A 22,718-nucleotide genomic window follows, 5' to 3' on the forward strand; every position below is an offset into this window, starting at 1 on the left:
TCCGGGACAAACAGTCTGTCAGGTGGACAAGACTCAGGCCTATCAGCCTGAAATCTCTGCAACACACGTCGCAGATCCGGAGAAATAGCTGACAAGATAACTCCATCTTTAAGAATACCAACAGGATCAGCGACTCCAGGAGCATCAGGCACAAAGCTCCTAGAAAGAGCATCGGCCTTCACATTCTTTGAACCTGGTAAATACGAGACAACAAAATCAAAGCGGGAGAAAAACAATGACCAGCGGGCCTGTCTCGGATTAAGGCGTTTAGCAGACTCGAGATACATCAGATTTTTGTGATCAGTCAAGACCACCACAGGATGCTTAGCACCCTCGAGCCAATGACGCCACTCCTCAAATGCCCATTTCATGGCCAACAACTCCCGATTGCCCACATCATAATTTCGCTCGGCAGGCGAAAACTTCCTAGAGAAAAAGGCACAAGGTTTCATAGCAGAGCAACCAGGGCCTCTCTGCGACAAAACGGCCCCTGCCCCAATCTCCGAAGCATCCACCTCAACCTGAAAGGGAAGTGAGACGTCAGGCTGGCACAAAACAGGCGCCGAAGTAAACCGGCGTTTCAACTCCTGGAAAGCCTCCACGGCAGCAGGAGCCCAGTTAGCTACATCGGAGCCCTTCTTGGTCATATCCGTCAAAGGTTTCACAATGCTAGAAAAATTAGCAATAAAACGACGGTAGAAGTTAGCGAAGCCCAAGAACTTCTGAAGACTCTTAACTGACGAGGGCTGAGTCCAATCAAGAATAGCTCGGACCTTGACTGGGTCCATCTCCACAGCAGAAGGGGAAAAAATGAACCCCAAAAAGGGAACCTTCTGTACACCAAAGAGACACTTTGAGCCCTTGACAAACAAAGAATTTTCACGCAAAATTTTAAAGACCAACCTGACCTGCTCCACATGCGAATCCCAATTATCAGAAAAAACCAAAATATCATCCAGATAAACAATCAAAAATTTATCCAGATACTTCCGGAAAATGTCATGCATAAAGGACTGAAAAACTGAAGGCGCATTGGAGAGCCCAAAAGGCATCACCAAGTACTCAAAATGACCTTCGGGCGTATTGAATGCGGTTTTCCATTCATCACCTTGCTTAATGCGCACAAGGTTGTACGCACCACGAAGGTCTATCTTGGTGAACCACTTGGCACCCTTAATCCGGGCAAACAAGTCAGACAACAGCGGTAAAGGATACTGAAATTTGACAGTGATCTTATTTAAAAGCCGATAATCAATACAAGGTCTCAAAGATCCGTCCTTTTTTGCCACAAAAAAGAATCCCGCACCAAGAGGGGAAGAAGACGGACGAATATGTCCTTTCTCCAGAGACTCCTTGATATATGAACGCATAGCGGTATGTTCAGGTACCGACAGATTAAACAGTCTTCCCTTAGGAAACTTACTGCCTGGGATCAAATCTATAGCACAGTCACAGTCCCTATGAGGAGGCAGTGCACTGGACTCAGACTCACTGAAGACATCCTGATAATCAGACAAATACTCCGGAACTTCCGAAGGCGTAGAAGAAGCAATAGACACAGGCAGGGAATCCCCATGAATACCACGACAGCCCCAACTTGAGACTGACATAGCCTTCCAGTCCAGGACTGGATTATGGGTCTGTAACCATGGCAGCCCTAAAACAACCAAATCATGCATCTTATGTAAAACCAGGAAACGTATCACCTCGCGGTGTTCAGGAGTCATGCACATGGTAACCTGTGTCCAATACTGCGGTTTATTTGCTGCCAATGGTGTAGCATCAATACCCCTAAGAGGAATAGGATTTTCTAATGGTTCAAGAGTAAAACCACAGCGCTTAGCAAATGAGAGATCCATGAGACTCAGGGCAGCACCTGAATCTACAAACGCCATGACAGGATAAGATGACAGTGAGCAAATCAAAGTTACAGACAGAATAAATTTAGGTTGCAAATTACCAACGGTGACAGGACTAACAACCTTAGCTATACGTTTAGAGCATGCTGAGATAACATGTGTAGAATCACCACAGTAGTAGCACAAGCCATTCCGGCGTCTATGAATTTTCCGCTCATTTCTAGTCAGGATTCTATCACATTGCATTAAATCAGGTGTCTGTTCAGACAACACCATGAGGGAATTTGCGGTTTTTCTATCACATTGCACCGAATTAGGTGTCTGTTCAGACAACACCATGAGGGAATTTGCGGTTTTGCGCTCCCGCAACCGCCGGTCAATTTGAATAGCCAGTGCCATAGTATCATTCAGACCTGTGGGAATGGGAAAACCCACCATAACATTCTTAATGGCTTCAGAAAGGCCATTTCTAAAATTAGCGGCCAGTGCACACTCGTTCCAATGTGTCAGCACGGACCATTTCCGAAATTTTTGGCAATACACTTCAGCCTCGTCCTGCCCCTGAGACATAGCCAGCAAGGCCTTTTCTGCCTGAATCTCAAGATTGGGTTCCTCATAAAGTAAACCGAGCGCCAGAAAAAACGCATCAAGATCAGCCAATGCCGGATCTCCTGGCGCCAGCGAAAAAGCCCAATCCTGAGGGTCGCCCCGTAAGAACGAAATAACAATTTTTACTTGCTGAGCAGAATCTCCAGATGAACAGGGTCTCAGGGACAAAAACAATTTACAATTATTCACGAAATTCCTAAACTTAAACCTGTCTCCGGAAAACAGTTCAGGAATCGGTATTTTAGGTTCTGACTTAGGATTTCTGATAACATAGTCTTGTATGCCCTGCACACGAGTAGCCAGCTGGTCCACACTTGTAATCAAGGTCTGGACATTCATGTCTGCAGCAAGCATAGCCACTCTGAGGTAAAGGGGAAGAAGAAAAAAAAAAAAAAAAAAAAAAAAAAAAAACTCAGAATCTTCTTTCTTATAATCCCTCTTCTGCAATGCATTAAACATTTAATACTGGCCTGGCAAACTGTTATGACCCCAATGGCGAGGGTCTCAGAGGAACGTGGAAGTCTGCAGAATACAAAAATCCAGCTCATAGGGCAGTGGTAACTGGGTTGACCATATATCTACTCCTAACGCCAACACTAGAAGTAGCCGGGGATCATTCCTACGTTGATTCTAGATGACACGCGCCAGCCGGAGAATCTAGCTACCCCTAGTAGAGGAAAACAAAGACCTTTCTTGCCTCCAGAGAAGGGGACCCCAAAGCTGGATAGAAGCCCCCCACAAATAATGACGGTGAGGTAAGAGGAAATGACAAACACAGAAATGAATCAGGTTTAGCACAGAGAGGCCCGCTTACTGATAGCAGAATAAAGAAAGGTAACTTATATGGTCAACAAAAACCCTATCAAAATCCACACTGGAAATTCAAGAACCCCCGAACCGTCTAACGGTCCGGGGGGAGAACACCAGCCCCCTAGAGCTCCAGCAAAGGTCAGGATATAGATTTGGAACAAGCTGGACAAAAATACAAAACCAAAACAAATAGCAAAAAGCAAAAGGCAGACTTAGCTGATATAACTGGAACCAGGATCAGTAGACAAGAGCACAGCAGACTAGCTCTGATAACTACGTTGCCAGGCATTGAACTGAAGGTCCAGGGAGCTTATATAGCAACACCCCTAACTAACGACCCAGGTGCGGATAAAAGGAATGACAGAAAAACCAGAGTCAAAAAACTAGTAACCACTAGAGGGAGCAAAAAGCAAATACACAACAGTAGACACTGATTTCCACCTGCAAAGGAAACTTCTGATGTGCCTTTGGACCGGCCGGTCTCAGACAGCCCAGTTAACAGTGCTCCGGAGTGAGCACCTCAAGCCTTCAGTAAAGAGGTAAAGAGACTGCAACCTTGTGTCCTCGTTATTTACTGCGACCTGCACAGCACCACAACCTCACCACCATTTATCACCACCTTTCACTGGATGCCCCTCAGCAGGGTCATGGACCGGGTCTAGCCACCGTGACAACCCCAGAACAGAGACTCAGAGGCCCGGTACCGGGTACCCCTCGGCCCTGCGGCAGTGGGGGCGCTCCATTTTGGCGTCACGAACAGGATCTACTTAAGCCTGAAGAATCAGGCCATGTGTGCCTTGGAACTGTGATTTACTGTGCTTGGACTGTGCTTTATTACAAAGACTGCGTGTTGCCAATTGCCGCCAAGAGTTCCCGCCATGACGCACCATTGCCGTGCGTGGAGGGAGGAGCCTTAGTTTCGTGGGCGGAACCAGCCAAAAGAGGCGCGGAACGAGAAAACGCGGTAAAGCGCCAATCCCGGAAGAGGAACTCCGACCTCCAGCAGGTTAGTGGGAGGAAGGGACAGCCATGTCCGAGTCGGGAGGAGAGGAGGTGGCGGTCGCAGCCGTGGACGCAGGGGCACCCCGGGTCCCCGCGGCGGGCGAAGCCGCGGCCCTAATACCACCACCGGTTGCCGCAGAACCCACTGCCCCCATCAGCCAGTTGGACGCGGCCGCTACCACAAAAGCCATAATGCCCTTCTCTATGCCGTACCTGCCCGGAGTGGCCTGGCTCCCACGATACTCTGCGGAGTCGCATACATTCACTGACTTTAAAGAAGGGCTCTGCAGCCTGCTCGAATTCTATCCCCTGACAGAGCCTCAGAAGGTTCATATGATAACCGGCCAACTCTTTGGGGCGGCTCTGAGAGAAGTGAAGTCCTGGCCCGCCGCGGATAAGGGAACGGCACAGCAGATTTTTGCGAAGCTTAAAGCCACCTTCGACACCCGTACTGCTACAGAAATTAAATTGACTTTCTATGGATGCAAACAGAGACCGCAGGATAGCTTACGGGACTATGCCCTTAATCTCCAGGAGGCGATGCGGGCCATTAAGCAGAGTGACCCCGGCAGCATGCAAGATGAGGATAAACTCCTGAAAGAGCGGTTCATTGAGGGGCTCCTGTGCAGTTACCAAAGGGGCCAATTACACTTCCTGGCCATGCAGAATCCAGACTTGACTTTTGCGCAATTCAAAGATAAAGCTATCCAGGCTGCAGGAGCGGCAACCCAGCCGCGCAATACCGCCCAGGCGTCCCGCTCTCACGTACCACCATGAGGTGGCGTCGGATGCCCCAGTCGCCGCCGAGGCCAACGCCCAGAGCCTAGAGGACGACTCCCCTGCAGGACTCCGCCTCCAGATGCAGGAGCTGACCAAGAGCGTTGCTGCCCTAGCCTGGACGGTGCAGTCCCTACAGGAGGCCCCTAAGGAAAAGATCCAGCTGGCCTCCAGACCAGAAGATGTTCGCTGGATGCGACAGAGGAGGACTCCACCGACCAGAGGCCGGGACAGCGATCGCTTCCATCAGGACGGATGACCCATCTGCCGCCGCTGTCACCATGTGGGCCACATTGCAAGGTACTGTCCTTTAAACGAGCAACCCCTGGGGCAAAGGGCCAACCCCCAGGAGTAGGACGATCAGGCGCGCAGCATTGGAGAGCCAAATACGTTGGAGGGCGACCAGTTCTTCCTGTTGTGATCGACGGTATCCCCCTGATCGCTCTGCTGGACACCGGCTCTCAGGTGACGACTATGCCTTATGTGCTTTATAAACGGTATTGGGAGGACACTGATATTACTCGTGGCCCCGATGACGATTTCACCATCATAGCCAGTAATGGTCAGCCGTTGCCACAAGTGGGATATAAAGAGGTCACCCTCAAGGTGAGGCGGGTGGAATTGAAGGCCCAATGGATTGTGATTGTTGATATTGATCGCCGAGAATGCAATCCCATGATGACTATCGGTACCAATGTTATAGAAAATTGTCTTGCAGAAGTTATTGTTTTGTTGCAACAGGTGGCAGAAACCGCTGGCCACAATGAACAACGCGCCCTGCAAAAAGAAATCAGAGCTCTGATGCAGAGACAACAGGTAGAGCTGACTGGTGGTGAGATTGGTCGTGTGACTGTGAGTGATTCAAACCCCATTGCGATACCCCCCGGGAGTGAAATGTTAATATGGTGTCGGGCAGCCATAGGTCTCAGGGGAAAGGACTACCAGGCCTTGGTAGAACCCATATATTCAGACAACAGGCCTACTATTCTGACAGCCCGGGGGGTGGTCGACGTCCGCCAGGGGAGGGTGCCCGTACGTGTCCTCAATTGTGGGGAGGAAGAGGTTCATCTCACCAAGTATGCCGTGCTCGCCAAACTGTTCACTGTCAATAATAGTGTGATACAGACCCCTGAACCCTTGGTCCCGTCAGACGTGGCGGAGGGCAACGGTTCCGCAGGACACTCGAAAGATTGGTGTCGGGAATTGCATGTGGGCACTGACTCCACCCCATCCCATCAGAAACAGGGGGCCTACAAGGTGGTTCATGAGTATGAGCGGGCATTTAGTAAACACCTCTTAGATTTTGGACAAGTGAAAGGAATCCAACATCACATCCCCACGGGAGATCACCAGCCCATAAAAGAGAGATACCGCCCTGTACCCCCAGCTCATTACCAGTGTGCCAAGGACATGTTGCGAGAAATGAAGGAGGCTGGGGTGGTGAGAGACAGTTGTAGCCCCTGGGCAGCTCCATTAGTCCTTGTTAAAAAGAAAGATGGCACCATGAGGATGTGCGTTGATTACAGACAGTTGAATCGCATTACACATAAGGATGCATACCCACTGCCCAGGATAGAGGAGTCTCTGGCTGCTTTAAAATCCGCTAACTACTTCTCTACCTTAGATCTCACCAGTGGGTACTGGCAGGTTCCCGTGGCAGAGGCGGACAAAGAGAAGACAGCCTTCACGACGCCGATGGGACTCTGCGAATTCAACTACATGCCCTTCGGATTGTGCAATGCCCCAGGGACGTTCCAGAGGATGATGGAGTGCTGCCTGGGGCACAAGAACTTTGAAACCGTATTGCTGTATTTGGATGATGTCATTGTCTTCTCTAAGACCTACGAAGACCATCTGAAGCACCTGGCTGAAGTATTTGAAGCCCTGTCCAACTTTGGCTTAAAGGTGAAACCGTCCAAGTGTCATCTGCTGAAACCCAAAGTACAGTACCTGGGCCATGTGGTGAGCGCTGAAGGAGTGGCCCCAGACCCCGACAAGGTCACGGTGATCCAAGACTGGCCGAAGCCCAGTAACCTCCACGAAGTCCGGCAGTTCCTCGGCCTGGTAGGTTATTACCGAAGCTTCATCAAGGACTTCACCAAGAAGGCCGCACCCTTGCAAGACCTGTTGGTGGGCCAATCAAAGAAGGCCAAGGGGAAGAACGCCCCATTTGACTGGAACGAGGGGCTGGAAGGATCCTTCGCTTGTTTGAAGTCGGCACTGATAGGAGAAGAGGTACTGGCCTACCCCGAATATGACCAACCGTTTGTGCTGTACACGGATGCCAGCAATGTTGGATTGGGAGCCGTGCTGTCCCAGGTCCAGAAAGGCAAAGAGAGGGTGATCGCTTACGCCAGTAGGAAGCTCCGTCCCACGGAAAGGAACCCTGACAACTATAGTTCCTTTAAACTGGAGTTCCTTGCCATTGTTTGGGCAGTGACAGAGTGGTTCAAACACTACCTGGCCTCAGCAAAATTCACCGTCTTCACAGATAACAATCCGCTAACGCATCTGGATACCGCCAAGCTCGGGGCCTTGGAACAGCGGTGGATGGCCCGGCTGTCCAACTACAACTTCAACATCAAGTACCGGGCAGGACACAAGAATGCAAATGCCGATGCCTTGTCTCGAATGCCCAATTTGCCAGAAGCAGGGGAAGACCCGGAGGCACTTGAAGAGGTGGAGCTGCCTGCATTCCATCGCCCTAAAGCCACTCAGAACTCCCATCATGTGAGGAGCAGGCACAGGAACCAACCGGATGCCACGCTGAATCCCCTGCCCCATCACGGGTGGGCGGAAACCCAGGATGGTGACCCCGCGGTCCGTATGGTGAAAGAGCTCTTGACGCAGGCAGGGTTGCATCCCGGCCCCGATGATCCACAGGAGACCCAACAGCTGTGGAAGGGAAGAAGCAAACTGTTTATCCATGATGGCAAGCTGTGCCGGAGGTGCATCGACCCACGTACTCATGAATTGGTGTGGCAGATAGTGGTGCCAAGGCGAGATGCGCCCATGGTTCTGGGAGCCTACCACGATGGAGCCGGACACTTCGGGTGGAGGAAGCTAGAGAGGCTGCTCCGAGGGAGGTTCTTTTGGATTGGCATGAAGAGAGCCATTGAGAAGTGGTGTCGGGAGTGCGGTCCATGTAGCCTACGTAGCAAGGACCGTGACAGCCAACGGGCTCCCCTGCGGCCTATCATCACCAAACGGCCGCTCGAACTGGTCGCGCTGGATCATGTGAAGCTGATACCTAGCCGGTCCGGCTATATCTACGCTCTTACCATTGTAGATCACTACTCCAGATTTTTGGTGGTTGTACCTGTCAAGGATCTAACGGCCAGGACTGCCGCCAAGGCCTTCCAGCAGTACTTTTGTAGGCCCCATGGCTACCCGGAGAGAGTACTGACCGATCAGGGGCCAGCATTCGAAGCCGAAGTGTTCCAACAGTTCTGCCAACTGTACGGGTGTAAGAAAATCAGAACCACACCGTACCACCCTCAAACCAATGGGATGTGCGAAAAGATGAACCAAGTGGTGATTGACTTATTGAAGACCTTGCCTGTAGAGGAACGGAACCTGTGGCCGACAAAGTTGCCTGACTTGTTGGATATCTACAATCACATCCCAGTAAATTCCACCAACTGTACGCCAGCGTACCTGATGCGAGGAAGGTCTAGCCAGTTACCCGTTGATCTGGACATGGGGGTCCTAGTCCCCAAAGATACCTCGCCAGATGCAGATTAGGATGCAGAAAGGCAGAGAAGGTACTGCGAAGTACAGGAGTGCGTGGAAAGAAGTCTCGCCCAGGCTAGGCAAAAACAAGAAAGGGATTACAACCAGCACGCTCCTGCGATTCCCCTGTCACCTGGTGAGCAAGTACTCAAACGAAAGCGGAGACTACATAAGCTCGATGACCAATGGGAAGCGGAACCATATACCATCCTGCCATCTGATTTCGACAACACGAAGGTCTGTCTCATCAGCAAGGACAGAGGGGAGACCTCGACAGCGGTATCCAGGGATCACCTTAAGGTCTGCCCTGATAAGTTGAGAGAGAGGGACACGGCCCCAGGAATCTTCCCGCCGGTGGAAAAGGAGAAGATGAAACACACAGTCCTTGGTGACTTTCCCCAGTCCTGGACTCAGATAAATCAGGCCATCGTGGTACCTGTTCTAACGTTCCCTCAGCCGGACCCACCAGAAACAATGGTGGTATCAGATCATATGGCCCCGCAACCTCAACAAGCCCTACCTGAAGATGCCATGCCAACCATTGAACCGGCAAATCCTCCCTCTGCTATTGGTGAATCTGCTGTACCCACTGTTGATAGCAGCAGCTCTGAGAGCTCCAGCCTGCCAGTGCTACCCAGACTCACTAGAAGTGTAGCTAGAAGACAGTGCACTACACCAGCGGTAGCAAGCATAGTGGGCCCTGTTAGGCCAATAGCAACCCCTGCGCTGCGAAGGTCCACGCGCAGCACTCAAAATCAAACTCCCCTCCGCTACAAAACTTGGAGGTATTAGTGAGGGCTGCTATTTAGTTGAAAATGTTTGTGTGTATATCTTTTGTTACAGGTTTTAAAATGGACAATAGAGTAATGGACGGTGAATTGCTCCAAAAACTTCTAAAAGGGGACCCCTTTGTTTACCCGGGGTCCCCGCTGTTTCAACCACTGAACTGAGAGTCATAAACTGTGCATGACCTAACTTTCGCAACGTTCAAGAAATCCTCACCTCCCATAAAGGGAAGCACTGTTATGTTTAACTGTTTATGATGTTTCAAATTGTTGTGTGTTTCCTGTTAACATGTAATGTTGAATTTGTTTTCCCAGTCCGGGAGTACTGGATTTAACCGGGGGGGAGTGCAGCGCCCCAGAGTCCTGGTCGTTGCAGTAATGTCGCTCTGCCACTAAGGGGAGTGATGTTACGTCTGATTGCACTAAAGGAGTTTCTCTGACCAGGTAACACTCACACTACACTTCACACTCTGGCCACCAGGGGGGGTGGTTCTATCTAGTAGGCCACTCCTCACACTCTGGTAAAACTGGGGGGTTGGACAGGAAGACAGTGAGAAGTAGCTGGGAAGAGCTAGAGAGAGGACCTGTCAGGGATGGGATCCTGGCAGACTCCTAATAGCGGAACAAACCAGTGAGCAACGGGAATACAGCAAAGAGGCAATAGAACCAGAAGGAGTCGTGCTGTAAGATCGAGGCAACATCCTTCTGAGGCGCAAACAGTCGGTGGCCGGAACGCCGAGCAAGTAAGAGACTACAAGCATTACTTAAAACCACGGCCGGACAGCCAATTACAGGTTGGCTGTCCCACTTAACACCTAAGCAGACAACGGAGGCAGCTGTGGGAGAGGGGCGACTTTAGGGTCCCGGAAGAACTCCAGGCCTACCCCGTCATACGGGTGCGTCCTAGCCATATTACCTGGGGGAGGGAGAGAAAGAACATCAGAATCGAGTTGTGAGGGAACACGAGAAACAGACACAATAGTTGTGAGGACTATCCCGGGGTGCTCAGCAGGGAAGGACTACAACACACAGGCGCTAGAAGGTAGACACTGATTCCCACCTGCAAAGGAAACTCCTGATGTGCCTTTGGACCGGCCGGTCTCAGACAGCCCAGTTAACAGTGCTCCGGATTGAGCACCTCAAGCCTTCAGTAAAGAGGCAAAGAGACTGCAACCTTGTGTCCTCGTTATTTACTGCGACCTGCACAGCACCACAACCTCACCACCATTTATCACCACCTTTCACTGGACGCCCCTCAGCAGGGTCACGGACCGGGTCTAGCCACCGTAACAACTCCAGAACAGAGACTCAGAGGCCCGGTACCTGGTACCCCTCGGCCCTGCGGCAGTGGGGGCGCTCCAAATGAATCAGTGTTGTCCGGAGAGCTGGATCCAGTGAAGACAGCAGTCACAGTCGACTCGACATTGCCGGTAGGATATCGGGATTTTAGTGATGTGTGTGACAAAAAAATGCGGATAAATTACCGCCACATCGGCCTTATGACTGTCCCGTGGAATTATTGCCTGGTGCCGCGATTCCTTTCGTGAGTATTTATCCATTGTCTGGGCCAGAATTAAAAGCTCTCAAGGAGTACATAGATGAAAACCTAGCTAAGGGGTTATATGACCATCTTCCTCCCCAGCAGGTGTTCCAATTTTCTTTGTCAAAAAGAAAGATGGCTCACTCCGACCATGCATTGATTACCGGGAGCTCAACAAAATCACAATCAGAAACTCTTATCCACTTCCACTAATTCCCGAATTACTTGAGAGAGTGCGACATGCCAAAATTTTCACAAAATTGGATCTTCGTGGAGCGTACAATGTAGTACGGATTTGTCCTGGCGATGAGCGGAAAACGGCTTTTCGGTCACGTTATGGACATTTCGAGTACCTTGTTATGTCTTTCGGTCTTCGTAATGCACCGGCTATATTCCAGCATTTGGCGAATGATGTTTTCAGGGATATACTCGATATTTTTGTTGTAATTTATTTGGATGACATTCTGTTTTTTTCCAGCAATATCGAGGACCATCAGCGACACGTGAAAATGGTTTTGGATCGTTTACGGCAGAATCATTTATACATCAAACTGGAGAAATGTAAGTTTCACAAAACAGAAATTCAATTCTTGGGATATGTTATTTCTCTCCAAGGTCTCAGTATGGATGCAAGCAAGACACAAGCCATTCAGGAGTGGCCAACTCCCAAGTCGGTGAAGGAAGTTCAGCGATTCATCGGATTTGCCAATTTTTACAGACGCTTTATTAAAAATTTTTCAACGATTGTTGCGCCCATAACCCATTTAACCCAGAAGAAGACACCATTTGTCTGGTCTCCCCAAGCTCAAACAGCATTTTCTAGGTTAAAATCTAAATTTACGACAGCTCCCATTCTTGTCCACCCTGATCCAGACAAGGCCTTCATAGTGGAAGTGGTTGCCTCGGACTGTGCTGTAGGGGCCATACTCTCGCAAAGAACAGGTGAGAAAGATCTCTTGCATCCGTGTGCCTTTCTCTCGCAAAAATTGTCACCCGCAGAAAGGAATTACGACGGCATTAAGGAACTGTTAGCCATCATAACCGCATTTAAGGAATGGAGACATCTGTTACAAGGAGCATCCCAACAGATTGTTATACTCACAGATCATCGGAATCTCGAATTCATGAGGTCGGCAAGATGTCTGAAACCTAGACAGGCTCAGTGGAATCTTTTTCTTAATCAATTTGATTTTGTCATTTCCTATAGGCCGGGCTCGCGTAATAAGACGGCTGATGCACTATCAAGGATTCATTCAGATGAAGCAACTTCAGCTTCGTCTTCAAGGACCATTCTATCTGAGAAAAACTTTGTAAGCGTCTTGCATAATCAGGATCTTCTAACTGAGATTAAGGAAGCTTATGCTGCGGATTCACTTCTGAGTCAACCACCCACTCAGGTAAATCTGACTTTCAAGAATGGACTTTGGTTTCAAGGACAGTGTCTGTATATCCCAGAAACAGTAAAACTGAGCGTGTTGAAATTAATACATGTCTCTAAGTTTGCTGGTCATAGGGGAGTTCAGAAGACTCAGGAATTTCTGTCCCATTTTTTCTGGTGGCCGACTTTTCGGAAAGATGTTCTTCGGTACGTCTCATCATGTGAGGTATGTGCCAGGTCAAAAGTTCCTCGTTCTTCACCTACTGGACTGTTGCAACCTCTGCCTGTTCCACCTCGTCCCTGGGGCTCTATTTCAATGGATTTTATTGTGGAGTTGCCTTTGTCACAGGGAAAAACCACGATGCTTGTAGTAGTTGACCGGTTGACTAAGGGTACCGTCACACAGTGCAATTTTGATCGCTACGACGGCACGATTCGTGATGTTCTAGCGATATCGTTACGATCTCGCAGTGTCTGACACGCAGCAGCGATCAGGGACCCTGCTGAGAATCGTACCTCGTAGCAGATCGTTTGAAACTTTCTTTCGTCGCTGGATCTCCCGCTGTCATCGCTGGATCGTTGTGTGTGACAGCGATCCAGCGATGCGTTCGCTGGTAACCAGGGTAAACATCGGGTTACTAAGCGCAGGGCCACGCTTAGTAACCCGATGTTTACCATGGTTACCAGCGTAAAAGTAAAAAAAAACAAACCGTACATACTCACCATCTGATGTCCGTCAGGTCCCTTGCCGTCTGCTTCCCGCTCTGACTGTCTGCCGGCCGGAAAGTGAGAGCAGATCACAGCGGTGACGTCACTGCTGTGCTGTGCTCTCACTGTACGGCGGCACTCAGTCAGAGCAGGAAGCAGACGGCAAGGGACCTGACGGACATCAGATGGTGAGTATGTACGGTTTGTTTTTTTTTACTTTTACGCTGGTAACCACGGTAAACATCGGGTTACTAAGCGCGGCCCTGCGCTTAGTAACCCGATGTTTACCCTGGTTACCCGGGGACTTCGGCATCGCTCCAGCGCCGTGATTGCAACGTGTGACCGCAGTCTACGACGCTGGAGCGATAATCATACGACGCTGCAACGTCACGAATCGTGCCGTCGTAGCGATCAAAATTGCACTGTGTGACGGTACCCTAAAGCTGCTCATTTTATTCCCTGTGCTGCTATCCCAACAGCTAAGCAAACAGCAGATCTTGTTGTGCAAAATGTTTTTCGTTTACACGGTGCTCCGAATGAAGTAATATCTGATCGTGGGGTTCAATTTACTTCACGGTTCTGGCAAAGCTTCTGTGCTGCTCTGGACATCAAAGTAAAATTATCATCTGCCTTTCATCCACAGTCTAACGGCCAAACAGAGCGAACCAACCAAACCTTGGAGCAGTATCTGAGTTGTTACGTGTGTCATCTTCAAGACGATTGGGTGAGTCTACTGCCGTTGGCCGAGTTCACGTATAACAACTCTCAGAATGCTTCCACCAAATTATCTCCGTTCTTTGCTAACAAGGGATATTATCCCAGTATTCTCCCTCGACTCCCCATAGATATGTCTGTGCCTGCGGTTGCTGACCGCATTGCATCTTTACAGCAAAATTTGGACATTCTAAAGAATATCTTAGTTTCAGCACAGGAAAGATTCAAGAAGGCAGCAGACAGATTCCGTAAGCCAACACCAACATACAAGGTAGGAGACATGGTCTGGCTCTCAACAAAAAACTTGAAACTCAGAATTCCGACTTCCAAATTGGGCAAAAATATGTTGGCCCATATAAGATCAGTGGTATTGTGAGTCCTGTAGCCTGTCGACTCAAGTTGCCTAACTCTCTAAAAATTCATCCTGTTTTCCATGTTTCCCTGCTTAAATCAGCAGTGCCTAATTCTTTTCCCGGACGCACCTCTGCTCCCCCTGATCCAGTCCTCATTGACGGGCAAGAGGAATTCGTCGTGGAGAAAATCTTGGATTCACGGATTCATAGGAGACGTTTTCAGCACCTGGTGAAATGGCAGGGATACTCAGCTGAAGAAAATTCCTGGGAACCTCTGGAGAACATCCATGCTTCCCATCTGATCAAAATGTTTCACAGCAGATACCCCAATAAGCCAGACTTGAGATCGTCCAGAGGACTTCTTTTAAGAAGGGAGTAATGTAAGGACCTGGACTGTACATCTGTTTCTGCTGTTGCCCTCAGTTCAGTTACTTTTGCCCTTACTTAAGATGGAGTCACTGGCCTCACGGGGGCCATCTTGTTTCCTGTCAGATTTTCCTGGTTCCTGTTCAGTATTTAAGGGAGCTCTGTATATATACTCATTGCTTGAGTATCTTGTTCCTGACTTGTGATCAAGCTGGAAGAACTGCTATCTTGCTGGTTTCTTCGTTACTTTGGGATACCCCGTCTGTCTCTGGATCTACGTCTCGTTGTCGTAAGACTTGTTTCCCTGGATCTGCGCTGCACTCGTTTCTGCTACTGGATTGCTCCCTGCTAGGAGGCCTGGTCTGGTCTCCAGGTCTCTGGACCCGATATACTTGAACTTCCACTGTCTGTACACGTGCTTACTGCCTATCCAGCTCTGTCTGCTACTAACCTGCTGTGTCATAGCTGTTTACCTGCATGCCATCATAAATATTCTTGAACTCTTAACCTGTTGTCTCTTGGCCTCTTCTCTGACTCATGATACTGATCTCCACTGCACTTAGCACTAAGGGTACCGTCTCACTATACGATTTACCAACGATCACGACCTGCGATACGACCTGGCCGTGATCGTTGGTAAGTCGTTGTGTGGTCGCTGGGGAGCTGTCACACAGACCGCTCTCCAGCGACCAACGATGCCGAGGTTCTCTGGTAACCAGGGTAAACATCGGGTTACTAAGCGCAGGGCCGCGCTTAGTAACCCGATGTTTACCCTGGTTACTAGCGTAAAAGTAAAAAAAAAACACAGCACATACTCACCATCTGATGTCCGTCAGGTCCCTTGCCGTCTGATACCTGCTCTGACTGAGCACCGCCGTACAGTGAGAGCACAGCACAGCAGTGACGTCACCGCTGTGATCTGCTCTCACTTTCCGGCCGGCAGACAGTCAGAGCGGGAAGCAGACGGCAAGGGACCTGACGGACATCAGATGGTGAGTATGTACGGTTTGTTTTTTTTTACTTTTACGCTGGTAACCATGGTAAACATCGGGTTACTAAGCGCGGCCCTGCGCTTAGTAACCCGATGTTTAAACTGGTTACAAGCGAACGCATCGCTGGATCGCTGTCACACACAACGATCCAGCGATGACAGCGGGAGATCCAGCGACGAAAGAAAGTTTCAAACGATCTGCTACGACGTACGATTCTCAGCAGGGTGTCTGATCGCAGTAGCGTGTCAGACACTGCGAGATCGTAACGATATCGCTAGAACGTCACGAATCGTGCCGTCGTAGCGATAAAAATGCCACTGTGTGGCGGTACCCTAAGTTTATTACACTGGGACCAATATGCTGGAGACACTGGGGGCAATATGCTGGACATACTGGGGGGCAATATGCTGGATACACTGGGGGCATGATTCTGGACACACTGGGGGCAATATTCTGGACACACTTGGGGCAGAATGCTGGACACACTTGGGGCAATATGCTGGAGACACGGGGGCAATATGCTGGAGACATGGGGCAATATGCTGGAGACACTGGGGGCAATATGCTGGAGACACTGGGGGAAATATGCTGGACACATTGAAGGCAGGATGCTGGACACACTGGGGGCAGGATGCTGGACACACTGGGGGCAGGATGCCAGACACACTGGGGGCAGAATGCTGTACAAACTGGGGGCAATATGCTGGACACACTGGGACAGAATGCTGGACACACTGGGGCAGATTGCTGAACACACTGGGGGCAATATGCTGGAGACACTGGAGCAGATTGCTGAACACACTAGGGGCAATATTCTGGACACACTGGGGGCAGAATGCTGGACACACTGGGGGCAATATGCTGGAGACACTGGGACCAATATGCTGGAGACACTGGGGGCAATATGCTGGACACACTGGGGCAGGATTCTGGACACATGGGGGCAATATTTTGGACACACTCGGGGCAGAATGCTGGACACACGGGGGTCAATATGCTAGAGACACTGGGACCAATAATCTGGAGACACTGGGGGCAATATGCTGGACACACTGGGGGCAATATGCTGGACACACTGGGGGCAATATGCTGGAGACACTAGGGGCAGAATGCTGGACACACTGGGGGCAATATGCTGGAGACACGGGGGCAATATGATGGAGACATGGGGCAATATGCTGGAGACACTGGGGGCAATATGCTAGAGACACTGGGGGAACTATGCTGGAGGACACATTGGAGGCAGGATGCTGGACACACTGGGGGCAGGATGCTGGACACACTGGGGGCAGGATGCCAGACACACTGGGGGCAGAATGCTGTACAAACTGGGGGCAATATGCTGGACACACTGGGACAGAATGCTGGACACACTGGGGCATATTGCTGAACACACTGGGGGGCAATATGCTGGAGACACTGGAGCAGATTGCTGAACACACTAGGGGCAATATTCTGGACACACTGGGGGCAGAATGCTGGACACACGGGGGGCAATATGCTGTAGACACTGGGACCAATATGCTGGAGACACTGGGGGCAATATGCTGGACACACTGGGGCAGGATTCTGGACACACGGGGGGCAATATTTTGGACACACTCGGGGCAGAATGCTGGACTTACGGGGGGCAATATGCTAGAGACACTGGGACCAATAATCTGGAGACACTGGGGGCAATATGCTGGACACACTGGGGGCAATATGCTGGACACACTGGGGGCAATATGCTGGAGACACTAGGGGCAGAATGCTGGACACACTGGGGGCAATATGCTGGAGACACGGGGCAATATGCTGGAGACATGGGGCAATATGCTGGAGACATGGGGCAATATGCTGGAGACATGGGGCAATATGCTGGAGACACTGGGGGAACTATGCTGGACACATTGGAGGCAGGATGCTGGACACACTGGGGGCAGGATGCTGGACACACTGGGGGCAGGATGCCAGACACACTGGGGGCAGAATGCTGTACAAACTGGGGGCAATATGCTGGACACACTGGGACAGAATTCTGGACACACTGGGGCAGATTGCTGAACACACTGGGGGCAATATGCTGGAGACACTGGAGCAGATTGCTGAACACACTAGGGGCAATATTCTGGACACACTGGGGGCAGAATGCTGGACACACTGGGGGCAATATGCTGGAGACACTGGGACCAATATGCTGGAGACACTGGGGGCAATATGCTGGACACACTGGGGCAGGATTCTGGACACACGGGGGGCAATATTTTGGACACACTCGGGGCAGAATGCTGGACTTACGGGGGGCAATATGCTAGAGACACTGGGACCAATAATCTGGAGACACTGGGGGCAATATGCTGGACACACTGCGGCAGTATGCTGGACACACTGCCGGCAGGATGCTGGACAAACGGTGCAATATGCTGAACACACTGGGGCAGAATGCTGGAGAGACTGGGGGCAGAATGCTGGAGAAACTGGGGGCAATATGCTGGACACACTGGGGGCAATATGCTGGACACACTGGGGACAATATGCTGAAGACACTAGGGGCAATATGCTGGACACACTGGGGGCAGGATGCTGGACACACGGGGCAGGATTCTGGATACACTGGGGGCAATATGCTGGACACACTGGGGGCAATATGCTGGACACACTGGGGGCAATATTCTGGACACACTGGGGGCAGGATGCTGGAAAAACGGGGCAATATGCTGGACACACTGGAGGGCAATATGCTGGTCACACTGGGGGGCAATATGCTGGACACACTGGGGGCAATATGCTGGACACACTGGGGCAGAATGCTGGAGACACTGGGGGCAGGATGCTGGAGAAACTGGGGGCAATATGCTGGACACACTGGGGGCAATATGCTGGACACACTGGGGGCAATATGCTGGACACACTGGGGGCAATATGATGGAGACACTAGGGGCAATATGCTGGACACACTAGGGGCAGGATGCTGGACACATGGTGCAGGATGCTGGATACACTGGGGGCAATATTCTGGTCACACTGGGGGCAATATGCTGGACACACTGGGGGAAATATGCTGGACACACTGCGGGCAGGATGCTGGACAAACTGGGTGCAATATGCTGGACACACTGGGGCAGAATGCTGGAGAGACTGGGGGCAGAATGCTGGAGACACTGGGGGCAAAATGCTGGACACACTGGGGGCAATATGCTGGACACACTGGGGGGCAATATGCTGGAGACACTAGGGGCAATATGCTGGACACACTGGGGGCAGGATGCTGGACACACGGGGCAGGATGCTGGATACACTGGGGGCAATATGCTGGACACACTGAGGGAAATATTCTGGACACACTGGGGGCAGGATGCTGGACAAACTGGGGGCAATATGCTGGACACACTGGGGGCAATATGCTGGACACACTGGGGGGCAATATACTGGTCACACTGGGGGGCAATATGCTGGAGACACTGGGGGCAATATGCTGGAGACACTGGGGGCAATATGCTGGACACACTGGGGGCAGGATGCTGGACACATTGTGGGCAGAGATGCTGGACACTGGGGGCAGAAATGCTGGACACTGGGGCAGATATGCTGGACACTGGAGGCAGGCATGCTGGACACATTGGGGGCAGAGATGCTTGACACATTGGGGGCAGAGATGCTGTACACTGTGGGCAGAAATGCTAGACACTGGGGCAGAGATGCTGGACATTGGGGGCAGAGATGCTGGACACTGGGGGCAGAGATGCTGGACACACTGGGGGCAGGACTGGAGACAGATGGGGCAGGATTGGAGACATGGGCAGAATGTAGATATGGGGCATGATTGGAGACAGATCGTGCAGGATCATGGGGCAGGATGGATACGATGGAGACTGATGGGGCAGGATGGGTAGATCATATGGAGCAGAATGGATACTCATGAGGGCAGGTTGGGAGAACATATGGCTGGCTGGAGCCAGGAATGAGATACAGGATGGGGGATATTATTATTACCATAGGGGTTAATTAAGGGATATTATTACTGCAGTGATGTATTTATTTTATTTTTTGAGGAAACTTTTAAATGGGGGGGTCCTGTTACTGTGTAGAGTGACACTATGTTGCCTCTTTTTCTTCATGTGGTGTAATGTAGAAGTTGGGAAAAATTAAGTAATGTGTTCTGCAAGCGGAGCTCAAGATAACTGTGTTATTTCCTGCAGAGACGAGTCCTGGCTGGATGAAGTGATGGCGGTCTGTACTGGATGAAAGATGAAGTACTTCACCTAGAGATGTCACTGGTGAGTCAGTGTTACCTATACACTGACACTATACACTGTATACTATATACAGAGGTCCTCTATACAATGTCACCGTTGATCACTGTATTACCTCTACACAGACACTGCATACTAAGTACAGATCTCCTGTGAATACTGGCACTTATGGTGATAGTATTGTGTTTTTTTTTCTTCCTAACTGAAGGATAAATTGACTAGATCAATGGATGTTTGGCAGGTTATAGTTTCACACAGCAACTATTTTTCCGGAATAATCTGGTTCAGATATATGATGACCCTGTCACATGACCCCATCACGTGACCCCGTCACATGACCGGGGGGCCCACAGTGTCTGAACAGCCCAGGGCCCTGGCTACCCTTAATCCACTCCTGTTCCCAACATTAGAGAATTTCTCATATGCAATAAAAACCACACAAGTATACAACAAAGACCCATAGATAGAACACAGCCAAGTATTGTGACACTGTAAAATTTTTTCCAATATTCCTTAATTTCTGCAATAACAAGAGACCATTATAATTATTTCAGATTTAGAATCTGTTTGACCTTAGTTTCTTCCTACCTTTATTTGGTGTTATTGGAACTTGCTATGTACTGGTTGAGCCCGTTGGTGATGTGGCATTTCTCTCTGGAGTTAGTTGGCTTCTGGAGAGGAAAAAAAAAGTTTGGAGTTTATATACACTGAACTGAACAGGAAAGGTGAGAGGAGTGTAGTGCTAAGAGTGTGACTAATGTGAAAGTCCAGTATACTTGGCACGTAAGGGCTTTTTGATTAAATGAAACAAATCAAGTCATCTTTACAATGCAATCGACTTAGAAAGACCGAAACAAGCACTAACATACTTGTATGTGCAAAACTGGTAAGCAGAAAAACAAAACCAGAAATAGTCAGTAAGAATATTACTGGGAAGAATCTTCTCCTAAAATGTCATGTCTGTAAAAACTTGATTATGCCTGCATTTGCTGGTTATACTTTATCCTGGCATTTGGCAAATATTAATAATTATGGTAATCCTAAATGACCTAAAACGGGAAAGGCTTATTTTGATTTCATGTCAGATATTGAGAAAAACATACATATGTGTCTTTTTATATAGTGTATGTAAACTTCTGGTTTTAACTGTATCTCCCTTACTGCCCACTGGGTAAATATAGTGGCGGCTGGGCTTGAGGCAGAAAGGGTTTTGGCGCATGTCCTTCCACCACTGAGGATAGCTTGATGTTTCTCTGTCCATGTTACCTCCTTCTCCTATTCCACTTCCTCCACCGCCTCCTCATCCAGTCAGCATAACATCTGTACAAACCAAGTTTAGACACAGTCACGGGAAAATGACAGTAGGCTGTTCTGCTGCTGAACCTCAAGGCCAGCCTGGTGGTATGCGATAACAGGGGAAATCTTGAAGCAGCTCTAGGCCTAGCCGGATTGATGCACAACCATCGCCTGGTACACGTGCTGCAGATTGCTCCAAGATTTCAGACCTGCTGCAGAAAGAGCAGGCTGTCTGGAGTTCTCACCCTGCTGCTGCTCGCCAGTCTGCGCTGCACCATTACTTTTACCTTCCCGCTCACCAGCTCATACACAATGTACCCACAAAGTGGAATTCTACCTTGCATATGATAGAGAGACTTAGAGCTTCAGATGCAGCACGTACGGGTTAGTTGCTCTGCGGAACAACACTACTACACTACCAACAGGTGGGTCTCCATGTGGGACATGTGTACTGTGTTGCACTGCTTCAAGTACTCCATGAACATGGGCAGTGCTGATGATGCCATCATCAGCGTTACTATCCCACTTCCATGCCTCCTTGAAAAAACATCACACCATTTTCAGTCCAGTCGCCTACACATGACTCGGGGGGTTGGTTCCAAAGGCTGCCAGGAGCACAACTGTCCAGTCTTTGGACAGTTTTGGAGGATTAGGAGGAGGAATAGGAATCATGTTCACAGCAGGGTGGCACTCAAAGCAGCTCATAGGCATCACTGGAGCTTTCGTGGTGGGTACACAGTACACAGATGATTCACCTCCCACCAGGGACAGCTTGTTGTTGCCTGGCACACATGAGCTAATATATGCTGCTGTGCCTGCGCAACAACCGCCGAGTTTCCTAGATTATTTTCAGTGCAGATTACTGTGTGGCCACCCTGCTACAAGGACAACTAGACATCTTTCCTTCACTGGAACGCAAAAGGAAAATCCGTGAATACTGCACAGTCTGGCAGACATACTACTGACAGCACCCCCACCTAATTGCGGGGGCTCAGTGGAAACACAAGATGGAGGAGGAGAAAGTTACCAATGGAGCTGGGGCACCAGCACCAACTCAGAAGGGAGGGTTAGCTTGGCTGAAACATGGAAAAACCTTCCTCAGTACGTCACAAGATCTAGCACCACCATGTGATACGGTCGGAATTAGCAGGAGGTAGAGTTTCTATAACATGGTGGAAGAGTGTGTCCACACATCTCCATGTAGTAAATTATGGGTCTGCCCCATTTAACTTCTGGGTCTTCAAATTTGACACATGGCCTGCGCTTGCTCTTTATACCTTGGAGGAGTTGGCCTGCCCTGCGGCAAGTGTACTGTTAGAATGTGTGTTTAGCATGGCAGGGGGTGTTATCACAGACAGATGCATCCACATCTCCGCAGCAAAAGTGGGTAAGTTCACATTCATTAAAAGCAACCAGGCATGGATCCCACAGGACTTGTTCATACCTTTGGCTGAATAGAGAAGTGTACCAGCCGTACCTAGCCAATTTTAGACCATGTGCACATTTTGAGTATTTGGTGATATTTTGTACCTCAGTATTTCTAAGCCAAAACCAGGAGTGGA

At 49.8% G+C, this 22,718-nt stretch overlaps 1 protein-coding gene across 1 annotated transcript in view; it reads right to left on the bottom strand.

Annotated features, from left to right (window-relative positions):
- The window catches only part of LOC143816818 (retinol dehydrogenase 7-like), a 67,046-nt gene extending 46,484 nt beyond the window's left edge, over window positions 1–20,562 (bottom strand). The window contains exon 1 of the mRNA XM_077297680.1: window positions 20,449–20,562. The gene's annotated coding sequence lies outside the window, so the exon portion shown is untranslated. The remainder of the gene's footprint in view (window positions 1–20,448) is intronic.
- Between the last annotated feature and the right edge of the window lie 2,156 nt (window positions 20,563–22,718).

Source organism: Ranitomeya variabilis, chromosome 3 (assembly GCF_051348905.1).
Source record: "Ranitomeya variabilis isolate aRanVar5 chromosome 3, aRanVar5.hap1, whole genome shotgun sequence".
NCBI lineage: Eukaryota > Metazoa > Chordata > Amphibia > Anura > Dendrobatidae > Ranitomeya > Ranitomeya variabilis.